This window comes from Orcinus orca, chromosome 18 (assembly GCF_937001465.1).
Source record: "Orcinus orca chromosome 18, mOrcOrc1.1, whole genome shotgun sequence".
Lineage (NCBI taxonomy): Eukaryota > Metazoa > Chordata > Mammalia > Artiodactyla > Delphinidae > Orcinus > Orcinus orca.
This window is the reverse complement of record NC_064576.1, coordinates 44,189,864-44,203,674: the sequence shown is the minus strand read 5'-3', so window position 1 is coordinate 44,203,674 and position 13,811 is coordinate 44,189,864. Positions and strand designations below refer to the sequence as shown.

The 13,811-nt window shown below is 34.1% G+C and overlaps 1 long non-coding RNA gene across 1 annotated transcript; it reads right to left on the bottom strand.

Annotated features, from left to right (window-relative positions):
* Positions 1–1,365: 1,365 nt before the first annotated feature.
* On the bottom strand, positions 1,366–11,371 carry LOC117197589 (uncharacterized). Its single transcript, XR_007472990.1, has 3 exons — positions 10,625–11,371; positions 9,596–9,659; positions 1,366–9,305 (listed from the first exon to the last, which is right to left on the bottom strand). It is a non-coding gene; the product is annotated as an uncharacterized LOC117197589 (long non-coding RNA).
* Between the last annotated feature and the right edge of the window lie 2,440 nt (positions 11,372–13,811).

Genomic DNA, 13,811 nt, shown 5'->3' with positions numbered 1-13,811 from the left:
AAATATTGAATAGTTTATAGCTTTGTCTAGTGGTAACTTATTTGTATCATCTGACTCATCTCTCTCAGATATTTTATGAAAATGTCTAAAGTGAAGGAATTTATGATAGATTCTTAATTGGAGGCCACAGGCCCAAGGAAGTAACACTGGCTGTGTGGCCCTTGCTGCTTTGCACTTTTCCCTAATACTTGAACTACCCAGCCACTCACATTCTATTTTAAATATCTTATCATACAATTGCAATAAAATACATGAAATATTTCTTCCTGTTAAGTAAATTATTAACAGCAAAACAAGTTAAAAACTCTCCAGGCTTCAAGGCAGATGATATATCCATGGACACCAAACAATAAGCATAAAATAGAAGACTTTATGCATATGATAATGATGACATTTCATCTTGTCTCTTTAGCATTCAAAATCTTACAAATATTTGATATCACTTTGGCTTAGGATTTATTAAGATTGCTGTCTTTTCTATTTACCCACAAAAGAATTTGCCAGAATATTAAAATCAACAATGCCATGGATTTTAAACTAACTGCAAGAGATGAAGTCCAAGAAGACCTTAACATTTCTGTCAGCTTGACTAAACCTCAGGCAGGCTTCTTGCTGCTGTTAGGTTCCTGACCTTTTCTCATAGCAGCTCTTACAGATTCCAAATGGCCTAACCACAGAGGTCCCTCCTCTTCCATTTCTTAAACTATTTACTTGAGAAAACTTGTCTTTCTTTGTGCCTTGAAGTGTATGTAAATTCTTTCAAAAAGTTTCTTGCTGGTTTTACAATCCAGAAATGTCTTTTTCAAGGACCCAGGAGCCATCACTTTGAAATGTAAATATCGATCAAGATAGTGTTCCCCTGTGCCAGTTTCTCTGGGAGGGTAAGGAGCCAAACTCTTATGACAGCCTTGCTTCAATTAGTAAAACTTCCTCCTGTCACGAGATATCTGGATAAGGCCAATTAGCAAACATAGATAGCCTTACAATTCCCTCCATCCCAGCTCTTAAAAACTCCTGCCCTTTTTTCTGTGGAGTTGAGTTCAGAACACACTCTGGTCTCCCTCTAATTGCAATAACCTTGAATAAGTTCTTCCTTACCTGTTTACTTTTTCCAGTGAAATCTTTTCTTTGATAGTTATTATCAAGGTTTATAGAATACTTTGGTATATTAAAAGTCCAAAAGAAATTAAGTCTTGCTGTCCTCTGAATTCTAATGAAGAACATAATTTATCTGAAACCCATCAATGTTACGATTATTCATATATTTATATATATTTTGTATTAATATAATTATATTGATTTAAAAATAAATCTTCAGTGAATCTTCAAATTTTAAACAATTTCATTGAATACAAGTATCTGTATAAAAACTGGTAATAGGAGCTGAGATTTAATAAATAATTTGTCATGCAATATAAATTGTGCCTGTTTTCACACATTGCCAAATGGTATTCTTGTATCTCCCTGTAAAGGAGATACTATTATCATTCCAACAGAAAACTGAGGTTTAGACTAGTTAAGAAAATTGACAGAGGTCACACACTTTGTGAATTTTGAGCCTGAACAAACTTGAAGCCTGAAGTTTTCTATGATTTATTTGTAGGGGTAATTATGGTATTTTACAATCATTTTTGGTTATTTCTATAATGATTACATCGGAACATATTCATCTCAGAAACGCCATCTCATTAACTGTACACACATTTGTTTATTCTAGGAATGATGTTTTCCACGTATATTCATTCTGCAAATATCTGAAATTGCACATTTAAGGCTCAACTTTGTTTTAATTATTTCTAATTAAAATTATCTTAGTTAAAAATACTTTTAAAAATATGATACAATGTTACTTTCCATTTATTCTAGTCATAGTTCAATGATATTATTTTTTAATGGTGTGTGTTCTTTGATTCATATAAAGTGGTTTGTCCCTACATTAAATGAGTCCAAATTGCTGTTGATGTTTTGCTGTGCAGATTGATAACATATTCAATTTTTCTTCATTTCAGGTTTTATAAGCACTATCAAATAAACATGTTCCAGCTATGAGTCTACCATTCACAATAAGTAGGTTAAGACTGAAAATGCTAAATAACCATTTTGTGCGAAAGGTAACCCTAATTAATATAATATTAAGTGAATGCCTGTGGTTTAAAACCATCTATGTATTTTCTTTGGCATATATATATATATATATATACACATATATATATATATGTATATATATATAAACCCTAACCTAATTATATACAATACATATAGGCTTGAAGCAAATGAAATTGAGTTTCAATCCTCTCTAATACATAGTTTCATGTGCCACAAATTTTCACAGATACCAAAGAATCTTCCACATAATGGAAGTAAAAATAATAATAAACTTTCTATACAATAAGGTTATTTAAGATTAACTTACAATACAATGCTATTCTCTATTTGTTTTTATCTTCACTTACTTTATTCTGCATCATTTTTTTGAATTTGTATAAAAATCAAATATATCTTGTATAGTTGGGCCTCTTTCAATTGCAACTAATGGAAATTCACTTCTAAGAAGCCAAAACAACAGAAGGCAATTATATTTCTTAATTAAACAAAAAAGAAAAACAAAACATGATTTCAGAAGTGGCTAGCCCGAAGTTTTTAATGAAATCAGTGACTTTTTATTCTCTTATCTCTGTTTTTCGCTGATGGTTTTATGATCTCAAGTCAGCTGGATTCATGGCTGGCTATTTCCTAGGTTTATATTCTTAGAGTTCTGTGATCAAAGAGGAAAAGGAACAACTTCATCCTCAAAACAATTTGAAAATTCCTAGGAAAGGACACAGACATACTTGGATCATATCGTATGCCTACAGCTTGAACCAACATCACTGCTGAGGAGGGGATGCATGTTTATCTCTGTAACAGGGATAGAATAGGATGAATGGATGGCTGGTGTGCAAGTCTAAGGGACTGGTTAGTGAAAAACAGTATACAAGTGTTTCATACTCTAGTAACGGAAATAAGTGACAGGGGTATATAGCAAAGAACTGAAATTTCCTCTGAAAAAGTATGATGTGCTTAATTTTTATGTTCTTTATCAAGAATTAACATTTCATATACAGCATTGTTAATTGCAAATAAAACAACTTCTCCACATAGTAATATAAATGACATAGGCTAGCTTCATTAGATTAATAAGCCAATGAATCCAATTTTCTAATTATGCACAATGCACCGTTTCTTTCAAAATAAGACATCTTTTAATTAGATAAATATGTCATCTATAGGTCATTGACAGCTAAGATGATCGCTGATGATTCAGTTTAGTCCAAGGTAACTTAATACTCCCATGGGATTTCCAGAAAAATTTCATCTTTGAATCAAAAAGTTCTTTTCTAGTAAAGGATAATAAAGAAGTAAAATAAATTTCCAAATCCTTAACTTTTTCATACAGAGTAATGTAACCCAAGAGATAAATGCAACATTTCCCAGAAACACATGTGAAGATGTCCTTTCAGTGGTGCAAACTAATTGTTTGAAAGAAAGCATATGATTGAAAAAGAAAGATTTTATTTAAAAATAAAATATTTTTTATTGTCAATATTTAATAAAATGTCATTCTTCTTAAGAAAAAGAAATATAAAATGTACTCAAAAGAAAAATATTTGGACCACCAAATAGTCATGGAAAACAATCCTTCCCATTTTTTATGTTCATCTATAAGAATATTAAAATTGATGCTCTGGGAATATTTGCTAAATATATTCTTTTAAAAAGTAATAAAATAATAGTACTTCAATTGAATGATTGCAAGTGGTATAAATATTATTGCAAACACATAACAAATTGTCTATTTAAAACAAGTATCCTGTAAAGATTACAATTAGAAATAGAACAAAAATTTTTCATTTTCCCCCCAGTCTTCAAGCCAGTTGTCCAAATAGCATAATGCCAAAAAATAAACCAAACAGCATAAGGCCAAATAATGAATATGATTATTAATATCATAGAATATTTTCATATCTATAGTTCTTACACAGAATATTATCAAAATGTTTTATATTCTTACTTATGGTGTCTTATCAGATTTGGCATGTAAACTAATCTTTATAAAGTTACTTATTCCACAAATGATATTGCAACAAAACACATTTATAAAGATAAAAACTTTAGATATGAGATTTGGCATAATATTTTCTGTTTGTTGCAAAAGGATAATTTCATTTTTTCTCAGTGTTTTAATATCCTAAAAGAACAAAACCTTCTGTTATTTGTGGACTTAAAGTTTAAAAATCAGAATAGGGATACAATACATATATGTACATTATGTTAATTTTTAATAAACCTCCTTTATAAAAATATTTTGGAATTATTATTCCATTTCCTTATGATATGATTTAACTAAAATTTGTTTTTCTGCTAATCTTTTCATTCAAAAGTCCAGTTTATTACCTTTTTTCTGTACTTATAATGCATAAACTTGAACAAAATATTCCTGTAAGAAAATATTGCTATATGTTAGCTGAGTAGATTCTTCAGGGATTTCTGGATTCTAGCACACATTTCCATGGATTTTTATCAAGCATCTCTCTGTCTATATAAAACAGATATAGATCATATGCTCTCAAAAATAACTGAAATGTGAGAATAATATTTTGTTTTCCCAGTACGCGGGCCTCTTACTGTTGTGGCCTCTCCCGTTGCGGAGCAACAGGCTCCGGACGCGCAGGCTCAGCGGCCATGGCTCACGGGCACAGCCGCTCTGCGGCATGTGGGACTTCCCGGACCGGGGCACGAACCCGTGTCTCCTGCATCGGCAGGTGGACTCTCAACCACTGCGCCACCAGGGAAGCCCAAACGTACCGTTATCTAGGACACAAATAATAACAAATTCAAACTATGTGTGAATAGAGAATACATACTAAAAACCTATCATGAAAGTATGATGGCCAAGAACTCTCGCGGTAAAACGTCAGACAAAAACCAGAACGAATGATCATGACTTCTAGTAGTTCTGGGGCTGAACAACCTACTCATTTAAACAAAAGCACAGGTATTAAAAACTATTACATGAAAGGAAACTATCATGAGTCATTTATTTAAGTGTTGAGTGGACCATCACATTAAAATAACTGGAGTCTTTCAACACCCCATGACATACAGAAATAGCAAGTCAGACATATGGATCTGACAGGATATGATACAACCCCTACAAACTCTCACTGCAGAAGAATGGATACACGGTGTAATGAACCAACTAGCCAAATGAATACAAACAGCCAGTAAACCTTACCAGTAAATCAAATGAATACAAAATAAAACAAAATGTGGTTATTCTCCTATCAGATTAAGCCAAGATTCTGTAAGAAAAGTCTTCAAAATGTCTATACTTTTTCCACGTTCTGCAGTATGCCACGGCCAGAAACCAGACACACCAGGTGGTAGAGGTTCAGGACCATAACATTCTTTACCAGCAGAGTGTTTCATTCCATTACTTACAGGTTGCTTTGCAGCCAAGCCTATGTTTGACAAAGCATGAAAAGAAGGAATCAAGATGCACCAAAGGCCTACAGAGAAACTGTCACACGTGTACACTTTGAAAGGAATCAACCAGGCACTTGACAATGATGCCAAGGTCATTAAAAAAAAGAGGATCGTTTTGTACAGAGGTTTTACATAAGCCAGCATTTTTAAAAAATATAAGTTCTCTACAGTAACAAGTTATTTTAACTAAAACAAAAGTATTGAGATGTGCAGAAATGCAAAAATAAATTTTTAAAATAATCCCAAAGTATGATACATTTTATGTATTATGCAGAAACACTCAAGTTTACTGAATCTTAGAACACCTTTGGCATTTCTGAATCTCAAGGACACACAAGCACAGATACACCCATGACTTCTGCCAAACAGAATCTTCAGAATTAGACCAAAATTTCAATTTAAGATGAATTTTTCTATGTAAAGACAGTAAAAGTTATAAGGCTGCAAGTTGCTGGGTGGTAGGTGAGTCAATGTTACTCTCCTATAAGCCTGTCAACCTTCACTGCTCCTTTGATTTCATATAGAAAATACACAAAAAAACAAATGAAACCCACGGGATAAAAGAGTGAAATGTGGAGACTTATCCTATATTTCAGTAGTAAAGAGGCAAGTATCTTTATATGGAATATTTGGTTGCAAAAACTAGACCTACGTGTTAATATTTTATTTAGAACAAGCCACATATTAAAATTCACATTTAAATATTTAATTTGAACTTACTGAAAACAAACATCATAGGTTAAAAGGGTTATATTTATCCTTCAAAGCTACTATATTTTGTGTTATTTTATTTATTTATTTTAATAGATCTTTATTGGAGTATAATCGCTTCACAATTCTGTGTTAGTTTCTGTTACACAACAAAGCGAATCAGCCATATGCATACACATGTCCCCATATCCCCTCCCTCTTGAGCCTCCCTCCCACCCTCCCTATCCCACCCCTCTAGGTCATCGCAAAGCACCGAGCTGATCTCCCTGTGCTATGCTGTTGCTTTCTACTATATTTTAGCAGCATTAGGATGCAGGGTAAAATGGAGTGTATGTGGTAATATAGGACAAATATTTCATAGAGTGTAGCTTATTGATAATCACCACACGATCCTGTGTGATTTACATGCCTCTTAAAAATATACAGGAGCTCAGTTCATTTTGTGCTATTTTATTGTGTTTTTTAACTTAATTACCGTCAAAAAAAATGTTTGTATGCATGTGGTTTGTATGTGTATACCCTTCCTTTACTTTCAGAAACGAATGCAAATACATTTGTATTAAAATTTTTTTAAATTACACTTTTCTTGTTAGGAGATAAAAAAAATTTCTAATAAAAGTTCCCATCTTTTTTTAGGCATACATAATTACAATATAAATGTGACACCATTCACACCATTATTTCACCCCTATACTCACCTGGATCTAGGTATAGCGCCAGATACTGATTTGGCTTACCTCTATATCTCCAAATAACTGAGGCAAATACAAAAAAAAAGCCCAAGAAATAAAATTACTCTTAAAATAGCTCAATGAGTTTGTATATTTCAGTTACATTTCCACTTTGTTGAATCATGCTAAATAAAAAAAAAGTTTAACTGTTTTCTTCTCATTCCATGATGCCCTTTTATGTACCGCCAGGTACTAATTTTACAGAATTTCTAATATACATGCTTTATTTATATATATTTCCATTTCTAATATCATAGCAAAAGTCAACTTAGCTATTTTAAGAATACTTTACATGTGATATAAATTTTTAATAATAATATCTAATTAGTGTGATACCACAAATCTTAACTTCTTTGTATGTACTATTTCATTATTAAAATATCACTCTCTTGAAATAACAATTGGCAGACGATCATAAGCTTTTGACTTCATAAACACTCTTAACAACTTCTATTTAATACGCTATTGTCCAAGCAAGTTGATTAATAGAGAATCAAAAACCTGGATTGAGAGTTGAGAGGCGGTTGAGAGTCCGCCTGCCGATGCAGGGGACACGGGTTCGTGCCCCGGTCCGGGAAGATCCCACATGCCATGGAGCGGCTGGGCCCGTGAGCCATGGCCGCTGAGCCTGTGGGTCCGGAGCCTGTGCTCCGCAACGGGAGTAGGCCACAACAGTGAGAGGCCCCGTACCATAAGAAACAAAAACAAAAACACATCTTTAAGTAGAAAAAAAAAAGCTGTATTTATGAAGGTGTTTACAATAGTTTATTTTAGGTTATTTCCAGTTTTTCACCAATTTAAAAAATTGACCAACTCAATTAAAACCTTGTAAATACAATGTTAAAAAGTATAACTATGAATCATAGAATTTAAATTTAGTATGAAAAGAGAAGAATGGCAAATTATATTGAAGCTACGTGGAATTATGTTTATGGACAGCAGGAAGAGAAAATAAAAATGTAAATATTGCTTGATAGGATAATGGAATTAGAGGTGGTCTTTTAAATTTTTCATTCTTATGCTAATACAATACCTTTATAAAAACCCCCAAATCTTCAAACAACACATTTAAAAAAAATTGTGGTAAACTACACAAAACAGAAAATTTATCATTTTAACCATTTTGAAGTGGAACGTGCAGTGATATTAAGTCAACAAATTTTTAAAACTTTCAGAGGGCACCTGAATAAAAGATGTGTTGTCCATTGGTGATTTTAATGTATCTGGTATATAACTAAAGTCACCACAAAACTCTTTCTGGGAAATTGGCAGATCATAAACATAAAAAAATTTATTTTGCTTTATATTCAACCTTATTGTTCTGCTGTTTCAAAATTCAAAGTTACTCACAAGAAAGAGTCAGTTTCATATTAGATTTGGTTTCACAAATGCTGCTCCTGCTGTTCATTCTTATCACCAACAAAAAAGGACAATTTGTGACTAACCATAATATGTTCCAGAAAATAAAAAGTTAAGGTCTCTTAGAAACAATACAAACGTTATCAGTAGAAGTGAATTCTAGGAAATTTATATATTCAGGAGAATGTGAAACTTACACCACTGATTGTTAAAGGCTTTTAAAAGCTTTCTATTACAGTTACATTTCGTAACAAAATAATAGGCTTAGTTGTAAAATCCTGGGTTAACTACCATTTGGAAAATTAAATATACATTACAGTAAACATTTAGAAAATGGTTTTCTAAAATGTTCAATCTAGGTAAATAAACTTGTCTGTAGAAGTCTTTTATAAGGATCATACATATTTCAAGTTTTTTTAATCATTCACAGAAACAAGATATTACCTGATTCAAAAATTTAGGTAAGCATTTCTAAGAAAGAAGCAGGAAACAATGGGAAGGTTGGAACTGAGAAGAAATTTTGTTTCTTGTAGCGCAAAAGGTAATTCTGCATTTTAAAAAAATCATTCCTCAAAAGCACCACTACTAAAATTATCATCAAAGTGCACCCCAAATTACAATTGCAAAGTGTCAGAAGTAATTATCAACCAGGAAATATTTTCAAAATAACAAAGTTTTTATGAGATCCAAACAATAATGTTGGTTAATATTAACATCTCTTTAAATTCATTTATTATATCTATATTCTATAAATTCTCATAAGTCTCAAAATAATCATAGGCTTCCTAATATGCATGTGGTTAATATTGGCTGCTTTAATTTTAGCACACCAAAAAACATAAGGGGTATAAGTTCAGAAAGAGTTACCAACTCTAATCGTAGCTTTTCCTTTTCGATCACTTCCCCAAATTAGAGTTCTCTTTTTCTGTCTAGCAGCTTTGGATGGTTCCTTCACGATGGAGAAGTTATCCACTGGTACTGAGACAGAAATGATAAATATGCCATTTAAGTTTCAGGTAATTTAGGAGGGTTTGATCTTCATTTGAAATTAAGATACTTTAAGTTAATAAAAGGTTTTCAATCTGCATTTCTGGAAACCTAAATTAAAGCATCACACAGCATTTTCAAAAACAGAAAAGCCATTTCATTTTACTAAACACTTAGTTTTAAGATGGCAGAAAGTACGTTGATAATGTTCTTTTAAGAAAGAAAGAAAAACAAGCCATTAAAGAGAAATTCTTCCGAGAGAACTGAAACGTGTGATATACCTCTGACTTGGCACTCCTTCCATCTGGAGAACTTTTTGGATAACTGCTTTCATCACACAATGATCTAAAGTAAAATAAATTGAAATTAGAGTAATTAGTTCCCAATGAGTGGCTATTTCCATTTAAAACCAAAAGCCAACTAATTATTGCTTTTCCCATAAATTTAAATACGAAATCTACATTATGTAATTATACACTTATCTCCCCCTTTGTGTATTCTAATTTCTTCCTCAGAAACCTAAGATGCCATCTTGCAGACTGCCTCCAGTGGCTACTATTTTGGCAGCAGCAAAGGTCAACTTTAAACATTTTGCATCTAAAGTGGCTTTGGATACCTTTGGATAGAAAGTACAGTCTGAGCACTGTCCAGACACTTAGATAACTAAAGGGCATCTAAGATAACAAACCAAAGTCCTGATATTCCCTCAAAAGCTGCTCCTCCCATCAGCTCCCTTTTTCTAAGTGATACCACCCAGTTGCACACATAATCATCAACGACTTGTCTCCTTGTTACTATTCCCTTCATACCCCACATCTAATCTATCGGCAAGCCTTGTTAGTTACACCCTCAAAACACAACCTGAATTCAACCACTTTTCACTTGCTCCAAACTTCCAGCCTAAGCTAAGCCATAAACATCTCTTTTTTGGACCACTGTGATAGTCTCCTAACTGGTCTCCCTGTTTCTCTTCTTTATCCTCCCAAGTCCATCCTCTATACCAGGTCACCTTATTCAGATACTATTTGGATCATGCCGTTTTCCAGTTCAAAACCCTCTATTCATTTAGAATAATCCAAATCTTTACTCTGGCCTTCAAGACTTTACAAGATCAGACCCCTGGCTAGCTCCTCATGTCATACCACATCTTCTGCACTCAGTCCTCTGACCATGTTAGCCTCCTTGCTTTTCCTTAAATACTCCACCTACCTACCTACCTGCATATTCATTGCCTCCTTCCTTTTCCTTAAATACTCCACCCACCTATATGCCTGCATACTCATGGGCTCCTTGTCCTGGAATGTGCTTACCCCAGATTTTCCATGGCTTGCTCCTCTCTTCATTCAGGTCTCCATTCAAATGCCACTTCTCCAGTGAAGCTGCCCCCTAACAAACCTGTCCAATGGAGTCCTACCTGCCCCCGCTCACTCTCTTTACATTAACATATTTTTGCACCTCCTACTATCTAAAATTACATTACTTATCTGTTTACTCATTTCTATCTGAACTCCTTCACTAGAATGTAAGCTCCATGAGGGCAAGACTTTTGTGTGTCTGGTTCGCTGCTTTATCCCTAGTGCTTAAACACGTATCTGGCACACAATAGGTATTAAAATAATTACTTGTGAAACTGACAAATGAATAAAGTACTCCTTGCAAGAATTCAGAGGTTGCACAAGAAGGAAACAATGCTCTTGGTGGAAGCAGGCTTAGTATCTAGGTGTACCTCCTTCTGAGTAGAGATGAGAACAATTTACAAGTATAACTCACTTTAATTAGTAAATTATCTGCTAAAAACATAAGGGACGTACAACATTAGAAAAGTACCGGGTTTTTGTTGTTGTTGTTTTTGTGCTGCTTTTTTTTTTTGCGGTACGCGGGCCTCTCTCTGTTGTGGCCTCTCCCGTTGTGGAACAACAGGCTCCGGACGCGCAGGCTCAGCAGCCACGGCTCATGCGCACAGCCGCTCCGCGGCATGTGGGATCTTCCCGGACCAGGGCACGAACCCGTGTCCCCTGCATCGGCAGGTGGACTCGCAACCACTGCGCCACCAGGGAAGCCCAAAAGTACCGTTTGCTAGGATACAAATAACAACAAATTCAAACAATGTGTGAATAGAGAATACATACTAAAAACCTATCATGAAAGTATGATGGTCAAGAACTCTCGCGGTAAAACGTCAGACAAAAACCAGAACAAATGATCATGACTTCTAGTAGTTCTGGGGCTGAACAACCTACTCATTCAAACAAAAGGGATCATCACAAAAGCACAGGTATTAAAAACTATTACATGAAAGGAAACTATCATGAGTCATTTATTTAAGTGTTGAGTGGACCATCACATTAAAATAACTGGAGTCTTTCAACACCCCATGACATACAGAAATAGCAAGTCAGACATATGGATCTGACAGGATATGATACACCCCCTACAAACTCTCACTACAGAAGAATGGACACATGGTGTAATGAACCAACTAGCCAAATGAATACAAACAGCCAGTAAACCTCACCAGTACATCAAATGAATACAAAATAAAACAAAATGTGGTTATTCTCCTATCAGATTAAGCCAAGATTCTGTAAGAAAAGCCTTTAAATAATGTCTATACCCTTTTGATGCAACAACTCTCTTTCTAAGAATTTAACCAAAAGAAATAGTCAGAGATATAGGTAGGGATATATATCAGAGTACAATTTGTAACTGAAAAACTGGACAAAGCTTATATACAAGAAAGGATAAGCTATGTGCACTGTGGCATATTCATATAATGGAATACTGAACAATCACAAAAAATGATGCAGGAGATGCAAATTTACTGACTTGATAAAATGCTCATACTAAATTAACTGAAAAATGTTATAAAATTTGGAGTAATCCTACTTGCATAGAAAATGGAGAGGTACTCATTTTTGTAGTTTTACATTTTTTTACAAGTGCTACAAGCCAGTGTTTGTGAGAGGCAGGCTTCACATCCACTGTTGGGGTGTACTACAGATTGGCATAGCATTTCTGGATGGTGATTTGGCCATGTGTATCAAAAGTCTTAAAAATATGTCACACTCAGGTCATTCCACTTCTAGTTCCTTATTCTACAGAAGTAATCCCGATGGACACAGAGATGTATATACAACATATTCACAATGTTTCTGACAGGGAAAAACAAACTGTCTAAATCTAATGGCAAAGAATTGATTAAACTATGGGACATCAATATGATGCTATACTACATGATACATCATTAAATGAAAAAAGCAGGAATATGAAATAGCAAGTATACTACAATTTTATTTTTGTTATCCCTAAGTGTACAAAATACATTCATAGAAAAAAAAAGACTGAAAGTATATACACCAAAATGAACAGTGATTATGTCTGGGTATTAAGATTATAGGTAATTGTTCTCTTGTAACTCTGCATTTTCTACAATGAATATATGCAACTCATAGAGAAAGTTGACAAGCAAAATAAAACCTATCAGAAAAATGATGCTTTAAAAAAAATTCCTATCACGACAGTATCATGCCAAAAGCTAAGCATGTATCATATTAAAAATTCAATTATTTTCAATTTTAGAATTTACTTACAAGCCACAAATCCTCACTAAGAGATTCTGCAAAAGCACTTGTACCCAGGTCACCAATGAGCATGTCGCAGTTCAGAGTGATGCGTCTCAAACCAGCCATACAGTCAAGATCAGGTCTCCTGGAATGAAGACTCTCAGTCCAGGTTTCTTCGTGCCTTCTGGTAGTCTGATACTTCAAAGATTTAATGGGACAAAATTAAGATGCTTCAATAAGGAAACAGGGTGTGCCTACTGAGTATGGCTTATTATGTCAGAGATTTACACACACACATATCAAGCATATGTGCCAGGAGAATCAAGCTGAGAAATTAAACAGTCAGTTCTGCTTTATGAGTCCAGTGACCCACATTCTAGTCGGTCAGTGATTAGATTCCAGTCACTGGATGACCTGTTTCTGAACAGTTATGTAAAGTTGGACAACTCAATTACAGTCTATGAATTATTTTCCTGATCTTCTAAGTCAGGGAATTGGTTCTAAATTCTATCATTGCTGAGGCTCTAAATGTCATCATTCTGTCCTCCACTGGTCTCCAAACACCTGACTGGGCAACCCATAAGAAAACTTTTTAATATGCATCTTATTTATTAACAAATTATATACACGAAGTTCTATACATATAATGTATGTACATTATAAACCACACAGATATTTTAAAAATGATACAAAGGCAAATAGGTTCTAATATTTCTTTTCCTAAATTGAAGGCATTATTTTATTATTATTATTATTTTTTAAATATTTATTTGGCTGTGCCGGATCTTTACTTGCGGCATGCCGGATCTTTTAGTTGTGGCATGCGGGCTCTTAGTTACGGCATGCATGTGGGATCTAGTTCCTTGAGCAGGGATCGAACCCGGGCCCCCTACATTGGGAGCGCAGAGTCTTAATTGTTGGACCGCCAGGGAAG